Source organism: Cardiocondyla obscurior, linkage group LG24, assembly GCF_019399895.1.
Source record: "Cardiocondyla obscurior isolate alpha-2009 linkage group LG24, Cobs3.1, whole genome shotgun sequence".
Taxonomy (NCBI): Eukaryota; Metazoa; Arthropoda; class Insecta; order Hymenoptera; family Formicidae; genus Cardiocondyla; species Cardiocondyla obscurior.
The window spans coordinates 1,931,393-1,949,232 of NC_091887.1; the positions used below are offsets into that span (position 1 = coordinate 1,931,393).

Here is a 17,840-nt window from a genome sequence, read left to right on the forward strand (position 1 = left end):
ATTCGGCGGGATTGTACGGATCTGGCGGATCCAACTTTACCGCGCTTTAAATGAACGCGGTACGGTACGTGATGAAAATTTCAGATTCGTTAGCCGCGACGAATGCCGCGGAGGAAAGTTCCGACGTGTCAAGATTAGACGGCGCAACTTTTAGCCGTAGCTATCGTTTTGCGGAATAAAAGTTTCCCGCCGTGCTTTACAAAAGGGAAACGTAAGGGCAATAAACAAACTCTTTACCGCGCCTCTTTTACCGTCTCGTTTTATGCACGTGTCTTATGTCGAGGTACGCGGCGTTATTACCTGCCAAAAATTCTGTCCGCCGATGACAGCCGTATCCCTTTTTTTTTTCTTTTTCTTTTATGATGTCAAACAAATTTCCGTCGACCGAGGCGAAATCTCACGTCGGAGACGATATCCAATGGCTCCGCAAACGCCCGAATAAATCGCGCAACTTTGCGAAATTCCCTCTTGGCTTTGTATTTAAATAACAATGTTTAAAAAAAATAAAAAAAGAAACTAAAGAAAAACTCCCCCCGGAATATGTCGAAGTCCGTTAAACTTTTATTTGGCTTGCTGCAAGTTCCCCGCGATAAATTCCAGATTAAACTTCAATCGACAAGACGTTGAGTTTTCTGTCGAATTTTCCCCCTGAATATCGTAAAAGATATGGTCGGCACGGAGAACTAGATACTTGGAAGTCGCTGACCTCTCTCCGTCGATATTCAATTTGCATTCAAATATCTACCAGCTGAAATTTTCCAACGGGGATAACTTACGCCGGATTGCGACCAGGGATTTTTCAAATAATCGATTTATATTGATTTTGCGAGTTACAAATAATAAGCAGTATGCAATTTCCTTTAAAATTCTTTTACGGTAATAACGAGTAAATATTTCGCGTGCTTTAAACCTCAATTGAATTTTCCCGCATCCGTACCAGTTAAGCCACAAGTTATGAATGTTACATCAAGACATTTACACGTATGAATATTATAGAATTAATCTCTGTTCTCTCTTGGCGTCGTGTTAGTGCGGTAGTAATGCGATTTCGCCGGGTCTAAAATGAGATTTTCCTTCGAAATTGCATTACGGATTTCGTTTTCGAAAATAGTACGTGGCCGATTAAACGCGCGTTTAGGGCGAATCCACTTACAAAACACTTCTCGAGAAACGCCCCTTGCGTTTCGTAACACCTACGGGATTAAACCTTCGAATGCGGCACGCTAATTCCGGAAAGTGAGAAGCTTACTTTCGTGAATGGAAATTCTCTGCGCAGAGAGCTCGAAGAAAAGGAGCCAGAGACGATTTTCTGCGTTTCCTCGGCTTTTATAAATTTCGGCCTTAACGTAGCCGTGTGAATTTTCGGCGGTAGTAAAAGCCACCGGGATACAATGAGCGTAACGTTGTATTCAAATTATTTAATTAAATTCGAACGGAGGAGGGCTGTTATCAAAAATTCTTATAATGCCGAGAATTCACGTTTGATTTCTCCCACCCGAAATCTCGTTACGGCAAGTAGTGCAATCGGTCAGAATTTTTTTTTTTTCCCTCGTACGGGCATTTATCTCGCGAGCGAGCTGTAATTTCGCCCGCCGCTGGCTGAAGATAGTCGTAACAAATAACTCGATGCTGATCAATAGCGATGGTATAGTCGATATCGGGCACTAATTCCCGCTCGAAAAAACCTCTTTTTTTTTTTTTTGCTGGGTGACACGACGCGGTTTATCGGCGCATTCTAGGCATCGCCGGAATGACGAACGCGCCCGAATTTACAAAATTTGACTAACCCGAGTAGCGCGTGCGATCCAATCAAAAAATCAAATTGCGATTGTCATCGTTTATCTCTTGAACAAACGAATCACGTTTACGATAGGTGGTCACGAAAAAAATATTCTATATAAATAGGGGAAACTTGCCTAATTCGTACCTATATATACATCGACCTCCGTTAACATCCGAAACGAGCGCGCATATGTGTTTCGCGGAGCCAAGTATGAGAGGGAAGAAGGGTTAGGGGGGGTGAAGAGATGGAAAAACCTGGTGGAAGCGCAAAAGTGTGAATGGTATTTGACAATGTAAACGGCGGAAGTGGGCGCGGACGGCCGAAGGGGCTGAAGAGAAAAAGAGCGAACGGGGGTGGAAGGCAGGGTCGCGGTCGAGAAGATGACGGAGAAAACCGCTTATTCAAATTGTACGATCAGCGGGGGCCAGCCGGCGAAGCAAGTACCGCTTCTCGAGAGCGAATATTAGAAATTCAATGGCCACCCGGTATTTGCATGAGCGATCGATACGCCAATCACGGGAATTTATTAAAAAAGTATGGAGAGATTTCGTCCAATTAAGAAGCGCGATAGACGTGAATCGAGCCCTGGGCCCTGAGGCGATTACAAGTTAATTATCTCGTTTAACTGCGCGGTTAAATGGAAGAGCGAATGAAATTTTAGCAAGCCGTCGATTATCATAAATGGACTTGCGATTATCAGGATGGGCAGGTGCACCGTTAATTCAGCTTTAATAGACGAGGTTCGCGCTCGTTAAAGACACTCGTCGGCTCGCTGTACATATTTTAATATATTTTTTTTCTTTTTTATTATAAAATTATGTTACGCGCGAACGTCCACACGTCTCAATTTTTCGAGTTCTTGCTATATTACACGCTTGGTAACGGAATAAAGCAATTAGTAAATTTTTATGTGCAATTGAGCTCGTAAAGCTGCGCTCCGCCATCGGTTTTCGCTTTGCGAAATCGCGCTAAAAGGTTTCTTTAATTATTGGTGATAGCGAAACGCGAGTAATGAAATGACGATTATGCATTTAGGTAATGCTAATAATTTAGGGAACACATTCCTATTTTTGCGCGAGAGACAGAGTATGTCGAGATCTCGAGAGCTCAAAGCGAGAGAGGACCTCGGGAATTAAGAAAAAAAGATTTGAGAGTTGTACGCATTGCCGTATCATACTCTTTGCATTCTTTTTCTCGTTTCCGCGGAGATCCTTCAACTCTGTCTCTCGTGCACTTCGAACGACCCGTTGTGCGAACACTATTACAGTTACATTTTATAAATTTTATAGAAAGAAAAAGAAAAAAAAAAGAAATTTTAAAGAAATAGTAGATAATAATAATTAAACATTTATAAAAAAAAAAAAGAAATTTCTTTAAAAAATTTTTTTTTTTTAATAAATGTTTAATTATTATTATCTACTATTATTTCATGGCATGTGTTTGAAACTTGACATAACGTTTTGTATACTTATAATTTAATTAAAAAAAAATTCTTTCTAATTAAAGAAATTATAGTTAAATTATGCTTAGTATTCTCACGTTAGGAAACAGAAATAAAATATTTAATATTAACAAGTTAATTAACAAATATTAAATAAAATTAATATTCAACAAGTAAATAAAATTGGAAGTACTAATGTACTCTTTGCTAAATGAATACGAACTCGTTCACTCGGTGAATGTTGTGCGAACAAAGTTGTACCCGTAATTCGTGCTGCTTAAAGCTGAGTTTATATAGTTGAAAATCGTTAAACTCTCTTTTCTCTATTTTCCGCTGTCGAGTGAAAAAGCTGAAGTTTATTCATTATAGTTTCCGCGACCTTAGGTACGTAATGAATTTGTTGCGGATAAATCAATGATAATTTCGCACGATTACCGCCTGTACCGAATTTCATATTCATCGATTTATAAAATTGTACGAGTTGGGGGAGGGTCACGTAATATCGCGCTGACGCGGCGCGAATAACGTAATACCGCCGGATACTTAACTTCCGTCCTGGTCCGGGGGGCATGGTCTTGCCTTTTCGATATTTGCACGACAGCGTCAAGTATCGTCGAGTGGCTGGCGGCGCCAACTTCCGTATAAATGGATTTTCGGCAGACAGCCGCACAAAGGAAGCGGAAACGGGCCGTGTTGCCGCGGGCTCACGGCCGGGCGAGTTATTCCGTTTTGTTATTTCGCGATAAATCGTATCGATTTCTCGTCGATTATGATTCGCTTGTAAATCACGCTCGTTGCTCGGCCAGCGCGGGGTCAGCCAGTCCGGCGAGCGCGCAGCCCATAAATCGCGAAAACGAAATGAAAAGAGCGCGGCTAGCACCGGGCGGATTGGGGAGGAAGGGGGGCGGGGTAAAAGCGCGGGGACTCTGCCCACATCGTCGTTCGGCGAGGCAACGAATTAAAAAATAAAAAGGAAAGTTTGATGCGCCAATTTCCCCTAACGAATTGCGGTGCACTGTGTGCACCATACCGAGCCTCGAGCGCGCTCGGCTTCGGGTATTTGCAATGCGACGCAGTTCGAAGCCGCGCGGACGGCCTCGTCGAGCTTTTCGGCGACGACGGCATTTAAGCACCGCGCGATGGGAGTAAAACGAATCGTTTGTCGCTTTAAATATTCACACCCGCTTTTTCCACGTACGTGAACCTCTTTTCCTACCGGTCTCGTCGGCAGGTAGCCAAATTTCGTTTTACCCGGTCGATTCCGCGCGAGAGTAAGATTTTTATCGGGCGGATCGCAAATCACGCGTTGCAACGTATGAGATTAAAATCATTTATAAAAATTGATGAAATTTTATTTTATGACAGTTTTAAAAGAGAGAGAGAGAGAGAAAGAGAGAGGCCCTTAAAATGTTCCCTTTATTTTATCAGGCACATAAAAAAATTTTTCCATTTGACCCATTTTTTTAAATTAGTAAAAGTGCAATTTTGATCATTACTAAATGTTTTTAAAGCTCTATTTGTCATTTTTATATATAATGTTTATTTTTGTAATTTATTTTAATAGACGAGTAAATAAGTTTTTTTTATTTAAATAAAAATGTGAGCGTAATTACATTTGTTAAAAAAAGTACAATGTAATATTTGAAATTTAAAATTATTTTCTGATTTTTTTCTGATTTTTAATTATTTAGTTTTATTATATTTCCATCTTTTTACATTTTTTTATCCGCTTGTTAAATATTGAAATGCGTCATGTAACATCTCTCTTTCGTAAGAATTTAGTCAGATTTTCAGCGAAAAAATTGAAAGTAATATTCTAAAATAAGAGTACATTAATATCCACGCAAGCCGCTTTGAGAGATATTTTTCATTAACTGGAATTGCGTGATTCTTCCTCCGTAGGAAATGCAACCAAAAAATACCGAAGCCGATCGATCGTTGCGATGGAATAAGAAATGAGCGAAAAAAGAATCGGTTAAACACATACATATATGTATATATGTGTAAATTCATAAAACGCAACAAAACACAATCGTTTGTAATTTGCGTAACAAATGTAGAATAATAAATATAATTAATTGAATAAATTATATTCAAAGAAACAAAAAATGTTTAAGATGCACACGTGTGTAAATCATCGATAAAAATTATTACATGCAAAAGAATTTTCCTCAACACAAAAGAAGTAAAAGTAAATGTTTAAATCGTAGAAAAAAAAAATATATAAGACTGGTTAAAATTTATATGGACCATTCAGTTACGCAGCCGCGTGCACTATCGAAAGAACGATGAAGTATCTTATACGCGTCCTTAGAGAAATCGATATCCTCTGCAACTTTAAGGTACGGAGCCTATTCTCGCCACCGTGGAAATGGAAGCTCACCTTTCGTTGCTCGTAAATCCTAGGCGAGGTCTTACGACCGGGAAAACGAAGAAGGCATCGCGTGTACGGCACACATAGCGTCGCCGAACGAAGTCTACCGAACACACACGGCGTTCGACGGTAGCGCAAAGAATAAGGAGAAGAAATAAAAAGAGGGACGGGAAACGACGACGCGGAATGATGGACGAACGGCATCCTCGTTCTAGCGAATAAAGGGCCAACGAAATCCTTTGCGGTTTCGCATAAAAGTAAACGAAGCGAGGAAACGGACCTGGATCGCGCGTTTCGTCGACAGCCGATTTTCCGAAAACAAGTCTCCGCTACTCCGTTACGTTCGTCCGCGAAGCATAAGGGGTAAGATACGCGAGAAGATCGAGACGCCAGTCGCTTCATATACGCGATATCCATAAACAATCGAGAAAGCAGCCGTTCTCGATGTCTTACGCAAGAACGAGAAAGCAATTTTCCGTTCCCTATTTGTGATCGGACCCGTGTCTCGATCTAACGTGTGATCCAAGCGCGAGCAAATGATGCGCTAACGCGTAATGTGGCACGGCATTGTCCGGATATCGCATAAACACCAAGCCGCGTTAGAGATAATATTTATAAAAGATACGACGATCGTACCGCGCCATATGCTTTGCGTTCTACGGTGCCTGAACTAAGGAGGAAATTTGCGTAAAGTTGCTGAAGCGAAACTAATCGAGAAATAATTTTTTTTATAGTCACATAATCTCTTCCACGGATTACGGAGCGCGATATAAAGTGCTTTTTATAAACATATCTTTAGACACTAATTGAGGATAATCTAAAAAAAAAGTATTAGAAATGTTCCAGAAAGGAGAGATAAAAAGGTAACGTTGCATGAAAATTAAAAAGAAGGTAATGATGAAAAAGTGCAAGAGATCAGATAAATTAAATTGCAAAGGTAAATTAAAAATTATTATTAAAAAAAAAAAATCAAATAAATTTAATTGGTTAAATCCCGCTTCTTTAAAAAAATTTTGTATAACAAGGAAGATATAATTAGATAAAAGAAAACCATTTTTCAAGCAGCAAGAGAATTAAGAGAGCAAATTAATGTCGGTGAAAATGATCAATTGGAGAAATTTTAATTAAAAATCTAATCCTTCCTTCAATCTCATTCATTTATCAGAACTGTTTAAATGTAGGCGTGTATATGCGCGTTACGGAAAGAAAAAGAAAAAAAGATCTTAATTGAACTAATAAAAATGAAATTAGCACGGCTTTCTTTGTCAATTGAATTCATCTTAAAAATTCACGTTCGTACATAAAACTTCGCCTCCATATGGAAGTCGCTAGCACCTCGTGCGCGAGATTGCAGCACGTAGACGCAGCAGTAATTGCATCAATCAATAAAATCCGAGGGTAAGACCTGCCCCTCGTGCTTTCCGTGGAAGCTACGCGCGTGTCGAGTTAATATCAGGAGCACTCCACTTGGCAGGGATGACAAACGCGGACGGAACGGTCAAGTAGCAAGCGTCAGTACCACTTCCCCCGTTCGATCGATCGATCTTGTCCGTATCCACGGTGGATGGCGACCCTTCTGCATGAGGAAACGGACGATGTCACGGGACGCGCGACACCCGAATGTCAGGACGGAGAGCCCGGAACGGACGTGCGCGCGGGGGTCATCACGAGCAGGAAGCAGGTATGCGTGCGTGAAACGCACCGGGTGAATTCCTCGAGACAGCTTGATGGATTAATACCTTTGTGTCCTCGTTGCGTGGGCGCGTAACGTTAAAGGCCGTAAGTTCAATGCCGCGGCCGGACCGGCGAAGGAGGATTTACGCTCTCGCGCGACGACGTCGTCGAACGCGTGTTAATATCGTACGAGCGCTCTCACCGCGACAATAGAAAATAATAAAAAAAAAATTGCCGGGACGAAATAAATATTTACGGATAAACCGAGCCGAGATAAACGCACGTCCGCATCTGCCCACCCGGCCCAGTTGGCGTTTTCGAGAATAATAAATCTCACTCCGACGGCCAGCACGGCGCACCCGAGGAAATCAGTCGTTGTAAAAGGGGTGCGCGCGACCTGCTTTCCATTGAATATTCATCGAACAAAAACTGTGCCAAATGGAGAACTTCTGGACATTCTTTAGAGAGCAATATGTAGGTCTTGCTAAATGAATACGTATAGATAACGGAGATTTATTTTTAAGCACTTATTCTCATTGTGTCTTTTCTTTGAATTGATGAAAATCTTAATTGCAACGTAATTATGAACGGTTTTTTTTTTATTTTGTTAAAAGTAGAATACCTGAAAACATAGATATGCAAACGCGACTGTACGAGTCTATTGTTTCTCGATTAATTTAGTATATGAAACAGGACATTTTACGTTTAATGAAAAAAGTGAATTTCCAAGTGTGATAATGTAATAATGAAGACTAATGAAACAACGAACGTGTGACAATAACCGTTATATGTATAATGACACTAATTATAAAATAATGAAATACTCGTAATATTGTTTCATTAACATTAACATAGCGGGATCCTCATTTTATTGAGAGAAATTTCACTTACGCCGCATACCGTTGAAAAGAATAGAATATATATATATATAAAATACGAAGGATTATTATTTTTTTTTATTATTCAAAATTTAATAATATCGTACTAAAATTTATAATTTGATAATTCACTAATTGTAGTTAATAAAAAGAATTAATATTTGATAAGAAAGTCGTAGTGAATTTGAATCGGGTGAAATTATATGAAATATTAATTATTATATTATTTGGTCTGTCATTACTTTAGTGTTATTCCGAATTAACATAAATGCAATTAGACTATTTGTTTACTAAGAAAATTAATTTTCGGAGATACGTTTGAGACAGCTTGCTCTCAAGAGGTTATTCAAATACGTACCGTCAGTATCGTTAGTATGTATTGCATGGGTGCTTGAAAAAATAAAAATGTTTCGTATTTTTCCGCGTATCAAAGTGAGCGTACAAAGGTATACGCGCTATAAGGCACGGAAAAGGAAAAGGATAACAGTGGCGTAACGCATTATGCAGACGCGTGGATAAGAACGGCTGAAGGAGCGGCATAGAGAGCAGCTCGCGTGTAAGACGACACAGAGTACGCGTGAAAGAGGGAAGGGAGGGAGGGTGGAAGGAAAAGAGACAAGGGGGATGGCACGTCTGGAGAGGATCAGAAAACGAAAAAAAAAGGGGAAAAAAAGGGGGAAAAAAGGGGGAAAAAGGGGGAAAAAAAAAGGGGAAAGAAAAAAAAAAAGAAAGGAAGGGACGGAGAAAAATTGGCTGCAGGTAACGGGATTAAGAGTGCTACTGCACGCCCGTTACCGGGATCATCCCGCAAGAAACTTTGCACTTGCCAACTTTTAATGCTGCGCCACAGAATCCTATCCTGCACCGGCCGTTTCTTCCTGTCTCTCCCTTTGGCATTTTCTTCTTCTCTCCCGCTCTTTCACCCCTCCCCCCGGTGCGCTCCTTTCGCGCATACTTCTCGGCTACTGGGGAATTTAGCTTAGAACGATTCTTGCTGCAAAGTTTAGCCGTCGCGAGAGAGGGAACCCGACCTTTACAACGAAACGGCGCGACGCAAGTTCTCGGCGAATATCGATGCGTCCTGTTTTTGCCCGGTGCCTGCGACCGTCGCGGATATTTTCAGATATTTCCTCCAAGTACTTCCTCGGAAGTGCTTTCGACGGATACGGGAACGGAGGGTAAGGGTACTTTTGATAAGTGGCCGATTCGGAACTCTCGCGAGCAGACGCCCCGTCGCCAGCGATAAGAGGAGGGAAAAGAAGAATATTTTGCGCATCGGGCCGATTTGAATGCCGCGATTTGGATAAGGAGCGTGGAAGACTGTCAAAGAACTTTCTGTCGATTCCTCGCTTTAGGCAACGCGCTTCCGTGCCCCGATTTCGATCCGCGCACGCGGGCAAATTCGATTCTAATCTCGATCTTTCAACCGGCACATTCTAAGCGTCTCTCCAGAGAGTCAATCGACACCGGTCTCGACGTGTTCTCGCGCTCTCCTCTTCGTTTCCTTTCTTGACTCTTGCCTTTTCCTATATCGACAGCGACATTTCTCGATTGAGATAGAACGAGAGAAAAGGCAAGCGGAAGGAAAAGGAAGGAAGAAACCGGGCGGTGAACGCGGTCGTATCGATGCGAAAATACTGCAGCGATCTTGGAAATGAGGTCGATACCCACTTCCGTGAGTCCCGGTATCTTCGATTCCGCCGACGATTTAGCTTCGTAATGGCTCCATCGAGCCCGAGAAAAACGAAAAGATATAACATATAACCGTGGAGAAAAGAAGTAAAATTGGGGAGCTCTATGGAATATCCAGCGACTCTATCAGAATGAGATACGTGTCAGAATTTTATTATTTATTTAGCTTGCGTATGTATGCGGCGCCAGTCGCAATGGCTGGAAGCAATTTCGTGGGCGGTCTGCTGATTTTATCGCTTAAAGCGACATATGTTTTATTTCTTTATTCCTTTTTTTTTTTTTTTTCTTTTCATTTTTTTTCTTTTTTCTTTTTTTTATTTTTCTCCACGATACATTACGCTCGATGTTTTATATTTGACGATCATCCCTTTGCAATTTCCTTCGGTATATCAAACACTCCGTCAGCTATACCTTAACTTTTATCTAATATCTCTTAGTTTCTTCGGCATATCCCGATCAATTCCGTAATAAATATCGACATGGACTACAACCATTTATAGGAAAGGACGTTGGCCGCGAAGCGGAGGAGGGTGATTTTTTTTCATGCTAGAGGGATGGGTACGATAGGGCGGTGGGAAACGAGCAAACAGAGAAGACCGGAGGGTGGTTCTGTCAGGCCGCCTCCATCAATCTTCGGCAAAGGGATGACGCTAATACCCACGAGGAAACGTCTTCGTAGTACCTTTATCCATAGAGCGTCCTGTATTCTGCATTAGACGGAGTATACCATTTAAAAAGAAAAAAAAAAAAAAAAAAGAAAAAGAAAATAAAATAAAATACGGGCCGATTTACGGATTCGCGAACATGTGAATTCGTATTCAATCGTGGAAGGAACGAAGTAATTTTTATAAATTTATACATCTGCATAATCTTTGCATTCGCGTAATTGGGATGCGCGAAGCGTTGCGGGTAGGAGGGGGAAACTTTTTGGAAAAATCATTTAAGCTTCGTTCCGTGAAATTAGAGAAATCGCAGATGCTGCAATCGCGCGGAGGTAGTCGCATCGCGAAAGACGGAACCGTAGAAAAATGGACTTTTCAACTTATTACTCCTAGAGGCAGATTATCCTTGGGAGGGAAAGGGATTGAATTCGCCCGAAGACCTGTCGTGAGGAGGGAGGGAGAGGTGAGATAGAAGGAAAGATGAGAGGAGGTACGAGAAGGCAAGAGTCGCCTCGCGCGATTTATCAATTTCACGGGGACGAAGGAACTTTTTAAATTACAACGCGCTGATCAGCCTCGTCTTTCTCTCATTTCCCTTATCTCCTGTCTTCCTCTGCCAGACGCGCCGGCTTCCTTCCCGGCCTTCCTGCCGAGGTAATTTGCTCGACGACGCGTCGCGGAGGCAATAATTATTATGCACCGAATGCATTAATTTAATTTATTCGTTTAGCGCTAGAAATCGACAGCGGCAACCGCGATAAAACGCACGCGCGTGGTTCATTTATTTGCTTTCTAACTGCACGGGCGAGCGAAATATTTCAAGATACGCGCTGCGTGCGTTCTCGGGAAGCGCTCGGGAAAATAGAGAGCCATATATTAATGCAACGACACGTGCTTTAGTGGAATCATATTTCGGTCTGTAGCGGGGATTTTCCGCCGTCGTGGAAAAATCATAAATCGTGCGAGACGGTACCATAAGCTCGCAGAGATTCGCATGCCATGTTGTTGCACGTCTGGCGAATACACGCGTGAGGATTCGTCCGTCGTACTTAAATTTTATCTAAACGATTTTTCCGAGGACCCGCGCACGAATTGGGGACTACCGACGGATAGAGCGTCTCCGCGCGGTGTGAGAAGCAGTAAGATCCGCCCAAAAAACCAAATTTTTAATAATTTTTATCTCGCTTAATATTACTCGGAAAAAAAAATAGTAAAGGACTTTTCGTCTTAAAATAACGAGATCTACCTAGTTCCAAAGTTTATCTACATGACTTTGGAAAACACCCTGTATATTACGAAAATATTATAAAAATTTTAGGAGCTGTAGATAGCCGTTTAGTGATCAGGGTAACATTTTCCAGGGCGTTGTCGCAAGAGTCAAAAGCGTAATAAATTAAATTAATCGTATTCCAAATATTGTCTCAATTAAAATCTTTTTGTCATCTTTGGAGTAACTTCGGCGCGATATCTTTCTGTCACATCTAGGAAATTAAATCAGCCTCGCAATAAATTGCTCGCCCGACACTAATTGCCACTAATTGACTTAGAACGCTTAATTAAAACGGATTTTCTCTTAGTTTCCGCCGAAATAATTTCCACGTCGTTTGTCAACACGGTGTTGAGAAAATTGTATCTTTATACACGATGACGAAATGTTTCGGGGTGACTTTGTGACGCCTTTTCACGGCTGAATTTCACAGGATTTCCACGTTAGATTGCTTATTTCAACGATATTGCAGCTTTTAGTTATTCATACCTTCTCCGATGCGTTTGTCCCGCATATAATAGCGCTCGTTAAGCGTTACGTTTTACACGCAGAAAATAAAAGTAAAACCTCGCACGAATGTACGCGTGACGCTAAATGTTTATTTCAATATCCCCCGGTGTGATCCGTTGTTATTTGCTTTGGATGAGTGGCTTATATTTCCCGGTGTGAAACGTGCCTCGTAGTAGGTTTCAAGGATCACGGAAACCACGAAGCTTGATTACATTCCGCTATATTTATGGCGGGATCCTCATTTTATTGAGAGAAATTTCTCTTACGCCGCATACCGTTGAAAAGAATAGAATATATATATATAAAATACGAAGGATTATTATTTTTTTTATTATTCAAAATTTAATAATATCGTACTAAAATTTATAATTTGATAATTCACTATTTGTAGTTAATAAAAAGAATTAATATTTGATAAGAAAGTCGCAGTGAATTTGAATCGGGTGAAATTATATGAAATATTAATTATTATATTATTTGGTCTGTCATTACTTTAGTGTTATTACGAATTAACATAAATGCAATTAGACTATTTGTTTACTAAGAATAGCATATTTTGATATTCTCAATTATATTTTTTTTTTTAAATTGTTTTCTACTTTTAGCAATATCAATTTTTAATTTAATCCTGCAATTTAATTTAATTATCTTTTCACATTTAATATTTCGATGATGAACTTATAGTTATCGAGTTAAAAATAAAATCTACTAAAATATAAACATATTTCCCATATGCGTTTCCACAATAAGATCGTATCTATATCGACTTTTATGTAGTTGAACGTCTCGCGCAAGAACTTTTGTTCAATGTTAACTGCGACAGAACTATTTCCCCTTTCAAAGACAGTCCCTTCGCTTCTCGTTTATTACGAAACGTATTACTTTCCGCGGTCACAATAGTTTCCTTCGGTATAAAATCTCCGTCTTGCGGTAATAAGGAGGAAACCGATAAGCCTGGCACCGAAATCATTATCGTTTCCAGCAACGTCGCGCGGCCTTTGTACATTCCTCGGGAGGGACGAGTTGGAGGGGCATAAAGAATAGAGATAGGGACCGTAACGAGTCGAGATTTCGACGATGACCCGCCGTGGCACGTAAAGGAAAACGCAGCCAGATGAAATAGTCGGTTGCTTTTTACCGGCGAGACGCGGACAGGGTAAAAGGCAAAGCTACCAAAAGCCGGGGCTTTATTGCCTACGAGGCCAGGATCTCGTGCGCCAGGATGTGAGATTGTTTAGATCCCTCGCCCATAGACCCCGAGGATCGTAAGAAGGCCAGGGAGCCTATCTAGGATCGTATACCGGCCCGCCCCTCGGATTATGGCCGCGAAACGGTTCACCGTCGTCCGTTTTCGTGGCTCGTAAGCGACGCTTATTGTAAACTTGCATGGGACCGTACAAAGTCCTCCCGCCGGCATTTTGTCGTGCTTACGGGAATCGTACTTTTTTGGATGATCTGTCTAAAGATCTAAAGATCGCATGACGTGGGATTTTATCCCCCGCGCGCGCCACCGCGACGTCGCGAAAACGAAGGTTGCAATCTCATCGAGACCGTAAAATATAAATACGCCGATATTTTCGTTAAAAGAAAACCACGAAGCTTTTATTAAAATAATCTAACGGGTTAAGTTGGTGGAAAAATTATTTTAAAATTATTTTTGCATTTTATTTTTTTTTACGATATTAATAATGGCGCGTAAATGAAATTAGCGAAGGAAAATCGAGAGAAAATCTCAAATATTAAACATCATCGCGCTGACGTTATCATTCTTTCACGGACAGCGCCATTTGGCTAGCTCAGAACCGAATATCAGTCTTCAAAAAGAGATGTTTATGCCGCGAACGAAAATATTCAGCGCCGAAGCAAAATTCCGCCGGCTCCCATTCTATTCGTATTGTACGATAGTTGTTACGATATTTTACCATAATAATACGGGTGGTAGGCTGGCATGGTGAAACCTGGCAGTATCGCGTCGTACGCGGTGCAACGTACCGTGAATCAGAATATACGTCTGACTTATTGAACGCAAACTTGTTATGAGAATAACTTTAGAGCGTGATACGGATTCGTGCAATCCTATACACGTTAGCCGTATCTATAAATATATCAGGCGCATTCGCCGAATTTATGGCAAGACCGTTCGCGGAATTTTCAAAAGTCAGATTTCCAACGGCGCGATACATTTCCGTCTTTCTGACGTGTGAAAAGTGGATTTGTCGTTCTCACAGGGGCTCACTAAATTTTCCAGAAAACTTGCTGTCCCGCGGAATATACAGGACGGGCGGAAGAACTTTGCGCGCTTTCGCACGCCGAAATGTACGTATTTTACATTATTTTACTTAGATGGAAAATTAGCCACAACAAGATTATGCGACGTACTTTTTTTTTTTTTTGCATACAAATTGTGTGCAGTAACAATTCTTTTTTTGTTGCTAAACAAAAAGATTTTCTAAAAGTATTGTAAAAGTGGTAGAATACGAAGCCAAATTGCGCTTTGAAAAAGATTTTTTTTTCTCAAAGGTGTTAAGTTGCTTCGCTTACAGTGAAATATTATTCTATCTGTAGACGAAGCTATGAGAACTTTTGCTGTACGGGCAATAATAACAGCGACGTTGTCAGGAAACGAACTTTACTCCGAGTATTATACTGCAGTAAAGTCCTGCTGTTCTTAATATTATATTTGAATTAAAAACTTGCGCTCCCATCTAAGCTGCAAAGGGCTGATAATGGTTAAAAAGTTAGGAGGGACTCGCGCAACTATGTCGGGCATTCTTATAACCAGGAAGATATCGAGCAATAATAGACGAGCTACGAGTAACTTAAAGAGAAATAATAAAATAAGCAAGTTAATATCTCAGATTAGCATTATTTTATTATTTCGTGACGAAAGAAGCCGGTAGAAGGCAACAGACACGGTAGAAGAGGCAATCTCTGTCGGAACAATATTTAAACTTCATTATGAAGCCAGTAGACCAAGCGTCCTGTTGCCTCTCGCTTTACTTTTTCTAAACCACTCACCCCGCTTCTCTCTCGCCACACCGCGGCGTTATAGTTTCTTTTTCCCTCGTAGTTTACGAGATAAAACGCAAAAGCAATTTATTTCTGCAGAATCTATCGTATTACCTATCAAGTAGGCCGCTATTCTTTTTGTGTAATTAAAGCGAATACTTTCGTGCTGCGCTTGACTGGGTATTAGCAATCGGTGGGGCGGTCAACGTTTAACTAATCGATTTCGATAGTCGGGAAGGTGATGCGCGAAAAAAATTACAGGGCAACACATTCGGTATATTGCAACGACGGTCTCGCGCGCGGGCGACGGCAGCGGCGGCGGCGATGTTTCAACATTTGTACGGAAATACGATTTATTTTTAATTTCACAGAACGTGTTTCTCTGCGGCGGATGTATTCGGTTTTAGTCCGGATCCCATCAATATTTGCAAAAAATATTTTCCAACGGAATAAAATGAAGCGAAACGACGTGAGTTAATAACTCGACGCGCGCGGCATCGGGGGATGCTCACCGCTTTGTGATCTGTACGCGTGCAGTAACGCTGTTGCAGTTTATTATTATCAAACAATAAATAATAAAAAAAAAAAAAAGGAACGCTTTGGAATCGCGACGGGTGGTACAGTAAAACTTTTACGACACGCATTATGATGCGAAGCGAACTCGGTCGCGTTTGCGGGAATGTAAAAAAGAAAAAAAAAAAGGAAATAGAGAAGGGAAAGAGAGAACGCGCGCGTTATGTATCCTGACGCGCGATAGTTACAATGCGAGATCTCATCGCGGCGTAAAGCGAGCGTTATGATTTTTGCGCCTGCCTACGCCCGACGTTTATTGAAAGAATTTACAACGGCAAAAACTTAATAAAGACCGTGGCGCTTCTCGTGCGAAGTGCTCGAATGAATCGCGTGGCGAAATCCTGGGCACTAGATTACAACAGGTGCATGTAGAAATTACAACGGGATCTCCATCGTGCTTAAATAAATAATTATAAACGTTTTAAATAAAGGAAAATCTGCAAATTATTTTTAATTATTAATTCCGGCAAGTAATTCGTTATTATTATTAGTAATTTTATTAATACATATTTAATACGCAAATAATGAAAACAATTTTAAATTACAGTACATTAAATACATTTTAATGTACGTGTATATTAAATTTTAGTGTAATAAGTATACAGGGTGTCTCAGCCCATGTGTAATATTAATCTCAAACGCTCGAAGAGAAATGCGGCGGATAGGCGGACGAGGATACCCCTCGTTGCACGATATTTCTTTTCCCGCGTCGCCAACTCCCGCAGTGACGCACGGCTGTTCCTGGCGTCTGACAAACGGGATACCTCGTGACCGGTTTTTACAAACGGCATAATCGGCCTGTCGGCTACCGTCGTCGTCGTCGCCGTCGCTACTTGCGCGGTAGATAGGGTGCCGGATAACGGAAGAGCGGCCCCGGACGCTGAAAGGGCGCAAATGACCTCGGTTTGCCACACCCACGGAGAGAATTATCATTTTAAATTTGTAAATGTACACGCCGCGGCTATTAGAAGGAGAGACGCGATTCTCGGCGGGGTAACGTCGGGCGGAAAGATGCCGCAGCATCGGGGAGCGCTGGAACGAGGGAAAAGATGATGGCTCTAGCCATTATTATGATAATATTCACCGTCTTCGCGAACGCCAAAATAGTATTATACAGGGTGTCTCAGCCCATGTGTAAAATCCTATACAGATAGGTAGGTCTTAGGGAGATAAATAAAAAAGTTCTTTAACGTTTTGAAAAATTCTCAATACTTATTAAAAAAAAAATTAATTTGTCTAGCGCAAGAGGACAAGGAAACTATAGGTGAGTGAGCGCGATAGGCGACGGCGCCAATCGCCTGTCGCGCTCACTTGCCCGCAGCTTCCTTGTCGCTTTTGCGCTAGATAAATTAATTTTTTTTTCAATAACAATTGAGAATTTTACAAAATGTTAAAGAAATTTTTTATTTATCTCCCTAAGACCTACCTATCTATAGAGGATTTTACACATGGGCTGAGACACCCTGTATACGATATATGTTATTGTTATATTACGCACTAATTGCGTCATTTGGTTATAATGAGAGGTTTAACCCGCTCAATGTACGGCGCTGTTTCTATTTCGCAATCACCGGTATCCTGGGATTGAAGTTTCAACTGGGAGAATTTACGACGTGACGGCGCGAGAATGAAAATGTGTAAAAACAGTCACAAGTTTTGTACGTGTCGGGATTCTATCGCGTCGCATCGCGCAACCTGATTTCCATCGTAAGACGGAAGTCCTCTTTTTTTTTTTTCTCTCTCTCTTTTTCTTTTTTTTTCTCCGCCATAAGAAAAGCAGATAAACTGACGACATACGAGCGAGCATAAAACGACATACGTGTCGCGCCGTGTTGTACGTATGTTTACGCGAACGTAGTAAATTCAGCGCACGGCGGCCGAGCGACACGGCGCAAAGTAAACGTTATTTAACGACTACGCGACGACCGAACGATTTATCAAAATTCATCTTCGCGAAAGAGCCAACTTGGCTCCGCC

The 17,840-nt window shown here is 41.1% G+C and overlaps 1 protein-coding gene and 1 long non-coding RNA gene across 3 annotated transcripts in view; one reads left to right on the forward strand and one right to left on the reverse strand.

Annotated features, from left to right (window-relative positions):
* The window catches only part of Urm1 (Ubiquitin-related modifier 1), a 199,515-nt gene that overhangs the window by 95,725 nt on the left and 85,950 nt on the right, over window positions 1-17,840 (reverse strand). The window lies entirely within an intron of this gene.
* Window positions 1-17,840, forward strand: part of LOC139111601 (uncharacterized) — a 134,097-nt gene that overhangs the window by 51,326 nt on the left and 64,931 nt on the right. The window contains exon 4 of one of the 2 annotated variants that reach the window (XR_011547242.1): window positions 14,530-15,996. The exons of the other annotated variant lie outside the window; for it this stretch is intronic. This is a non-coding gene — a long non-coding RNA (uncharacterized lncRNA). Of the gene's footprint in view, window positions 1-14,529; window positions 15,997-17,840 lie in introns of those variants that run through there. 2 annotated transcript variants of the gene reach the window in all.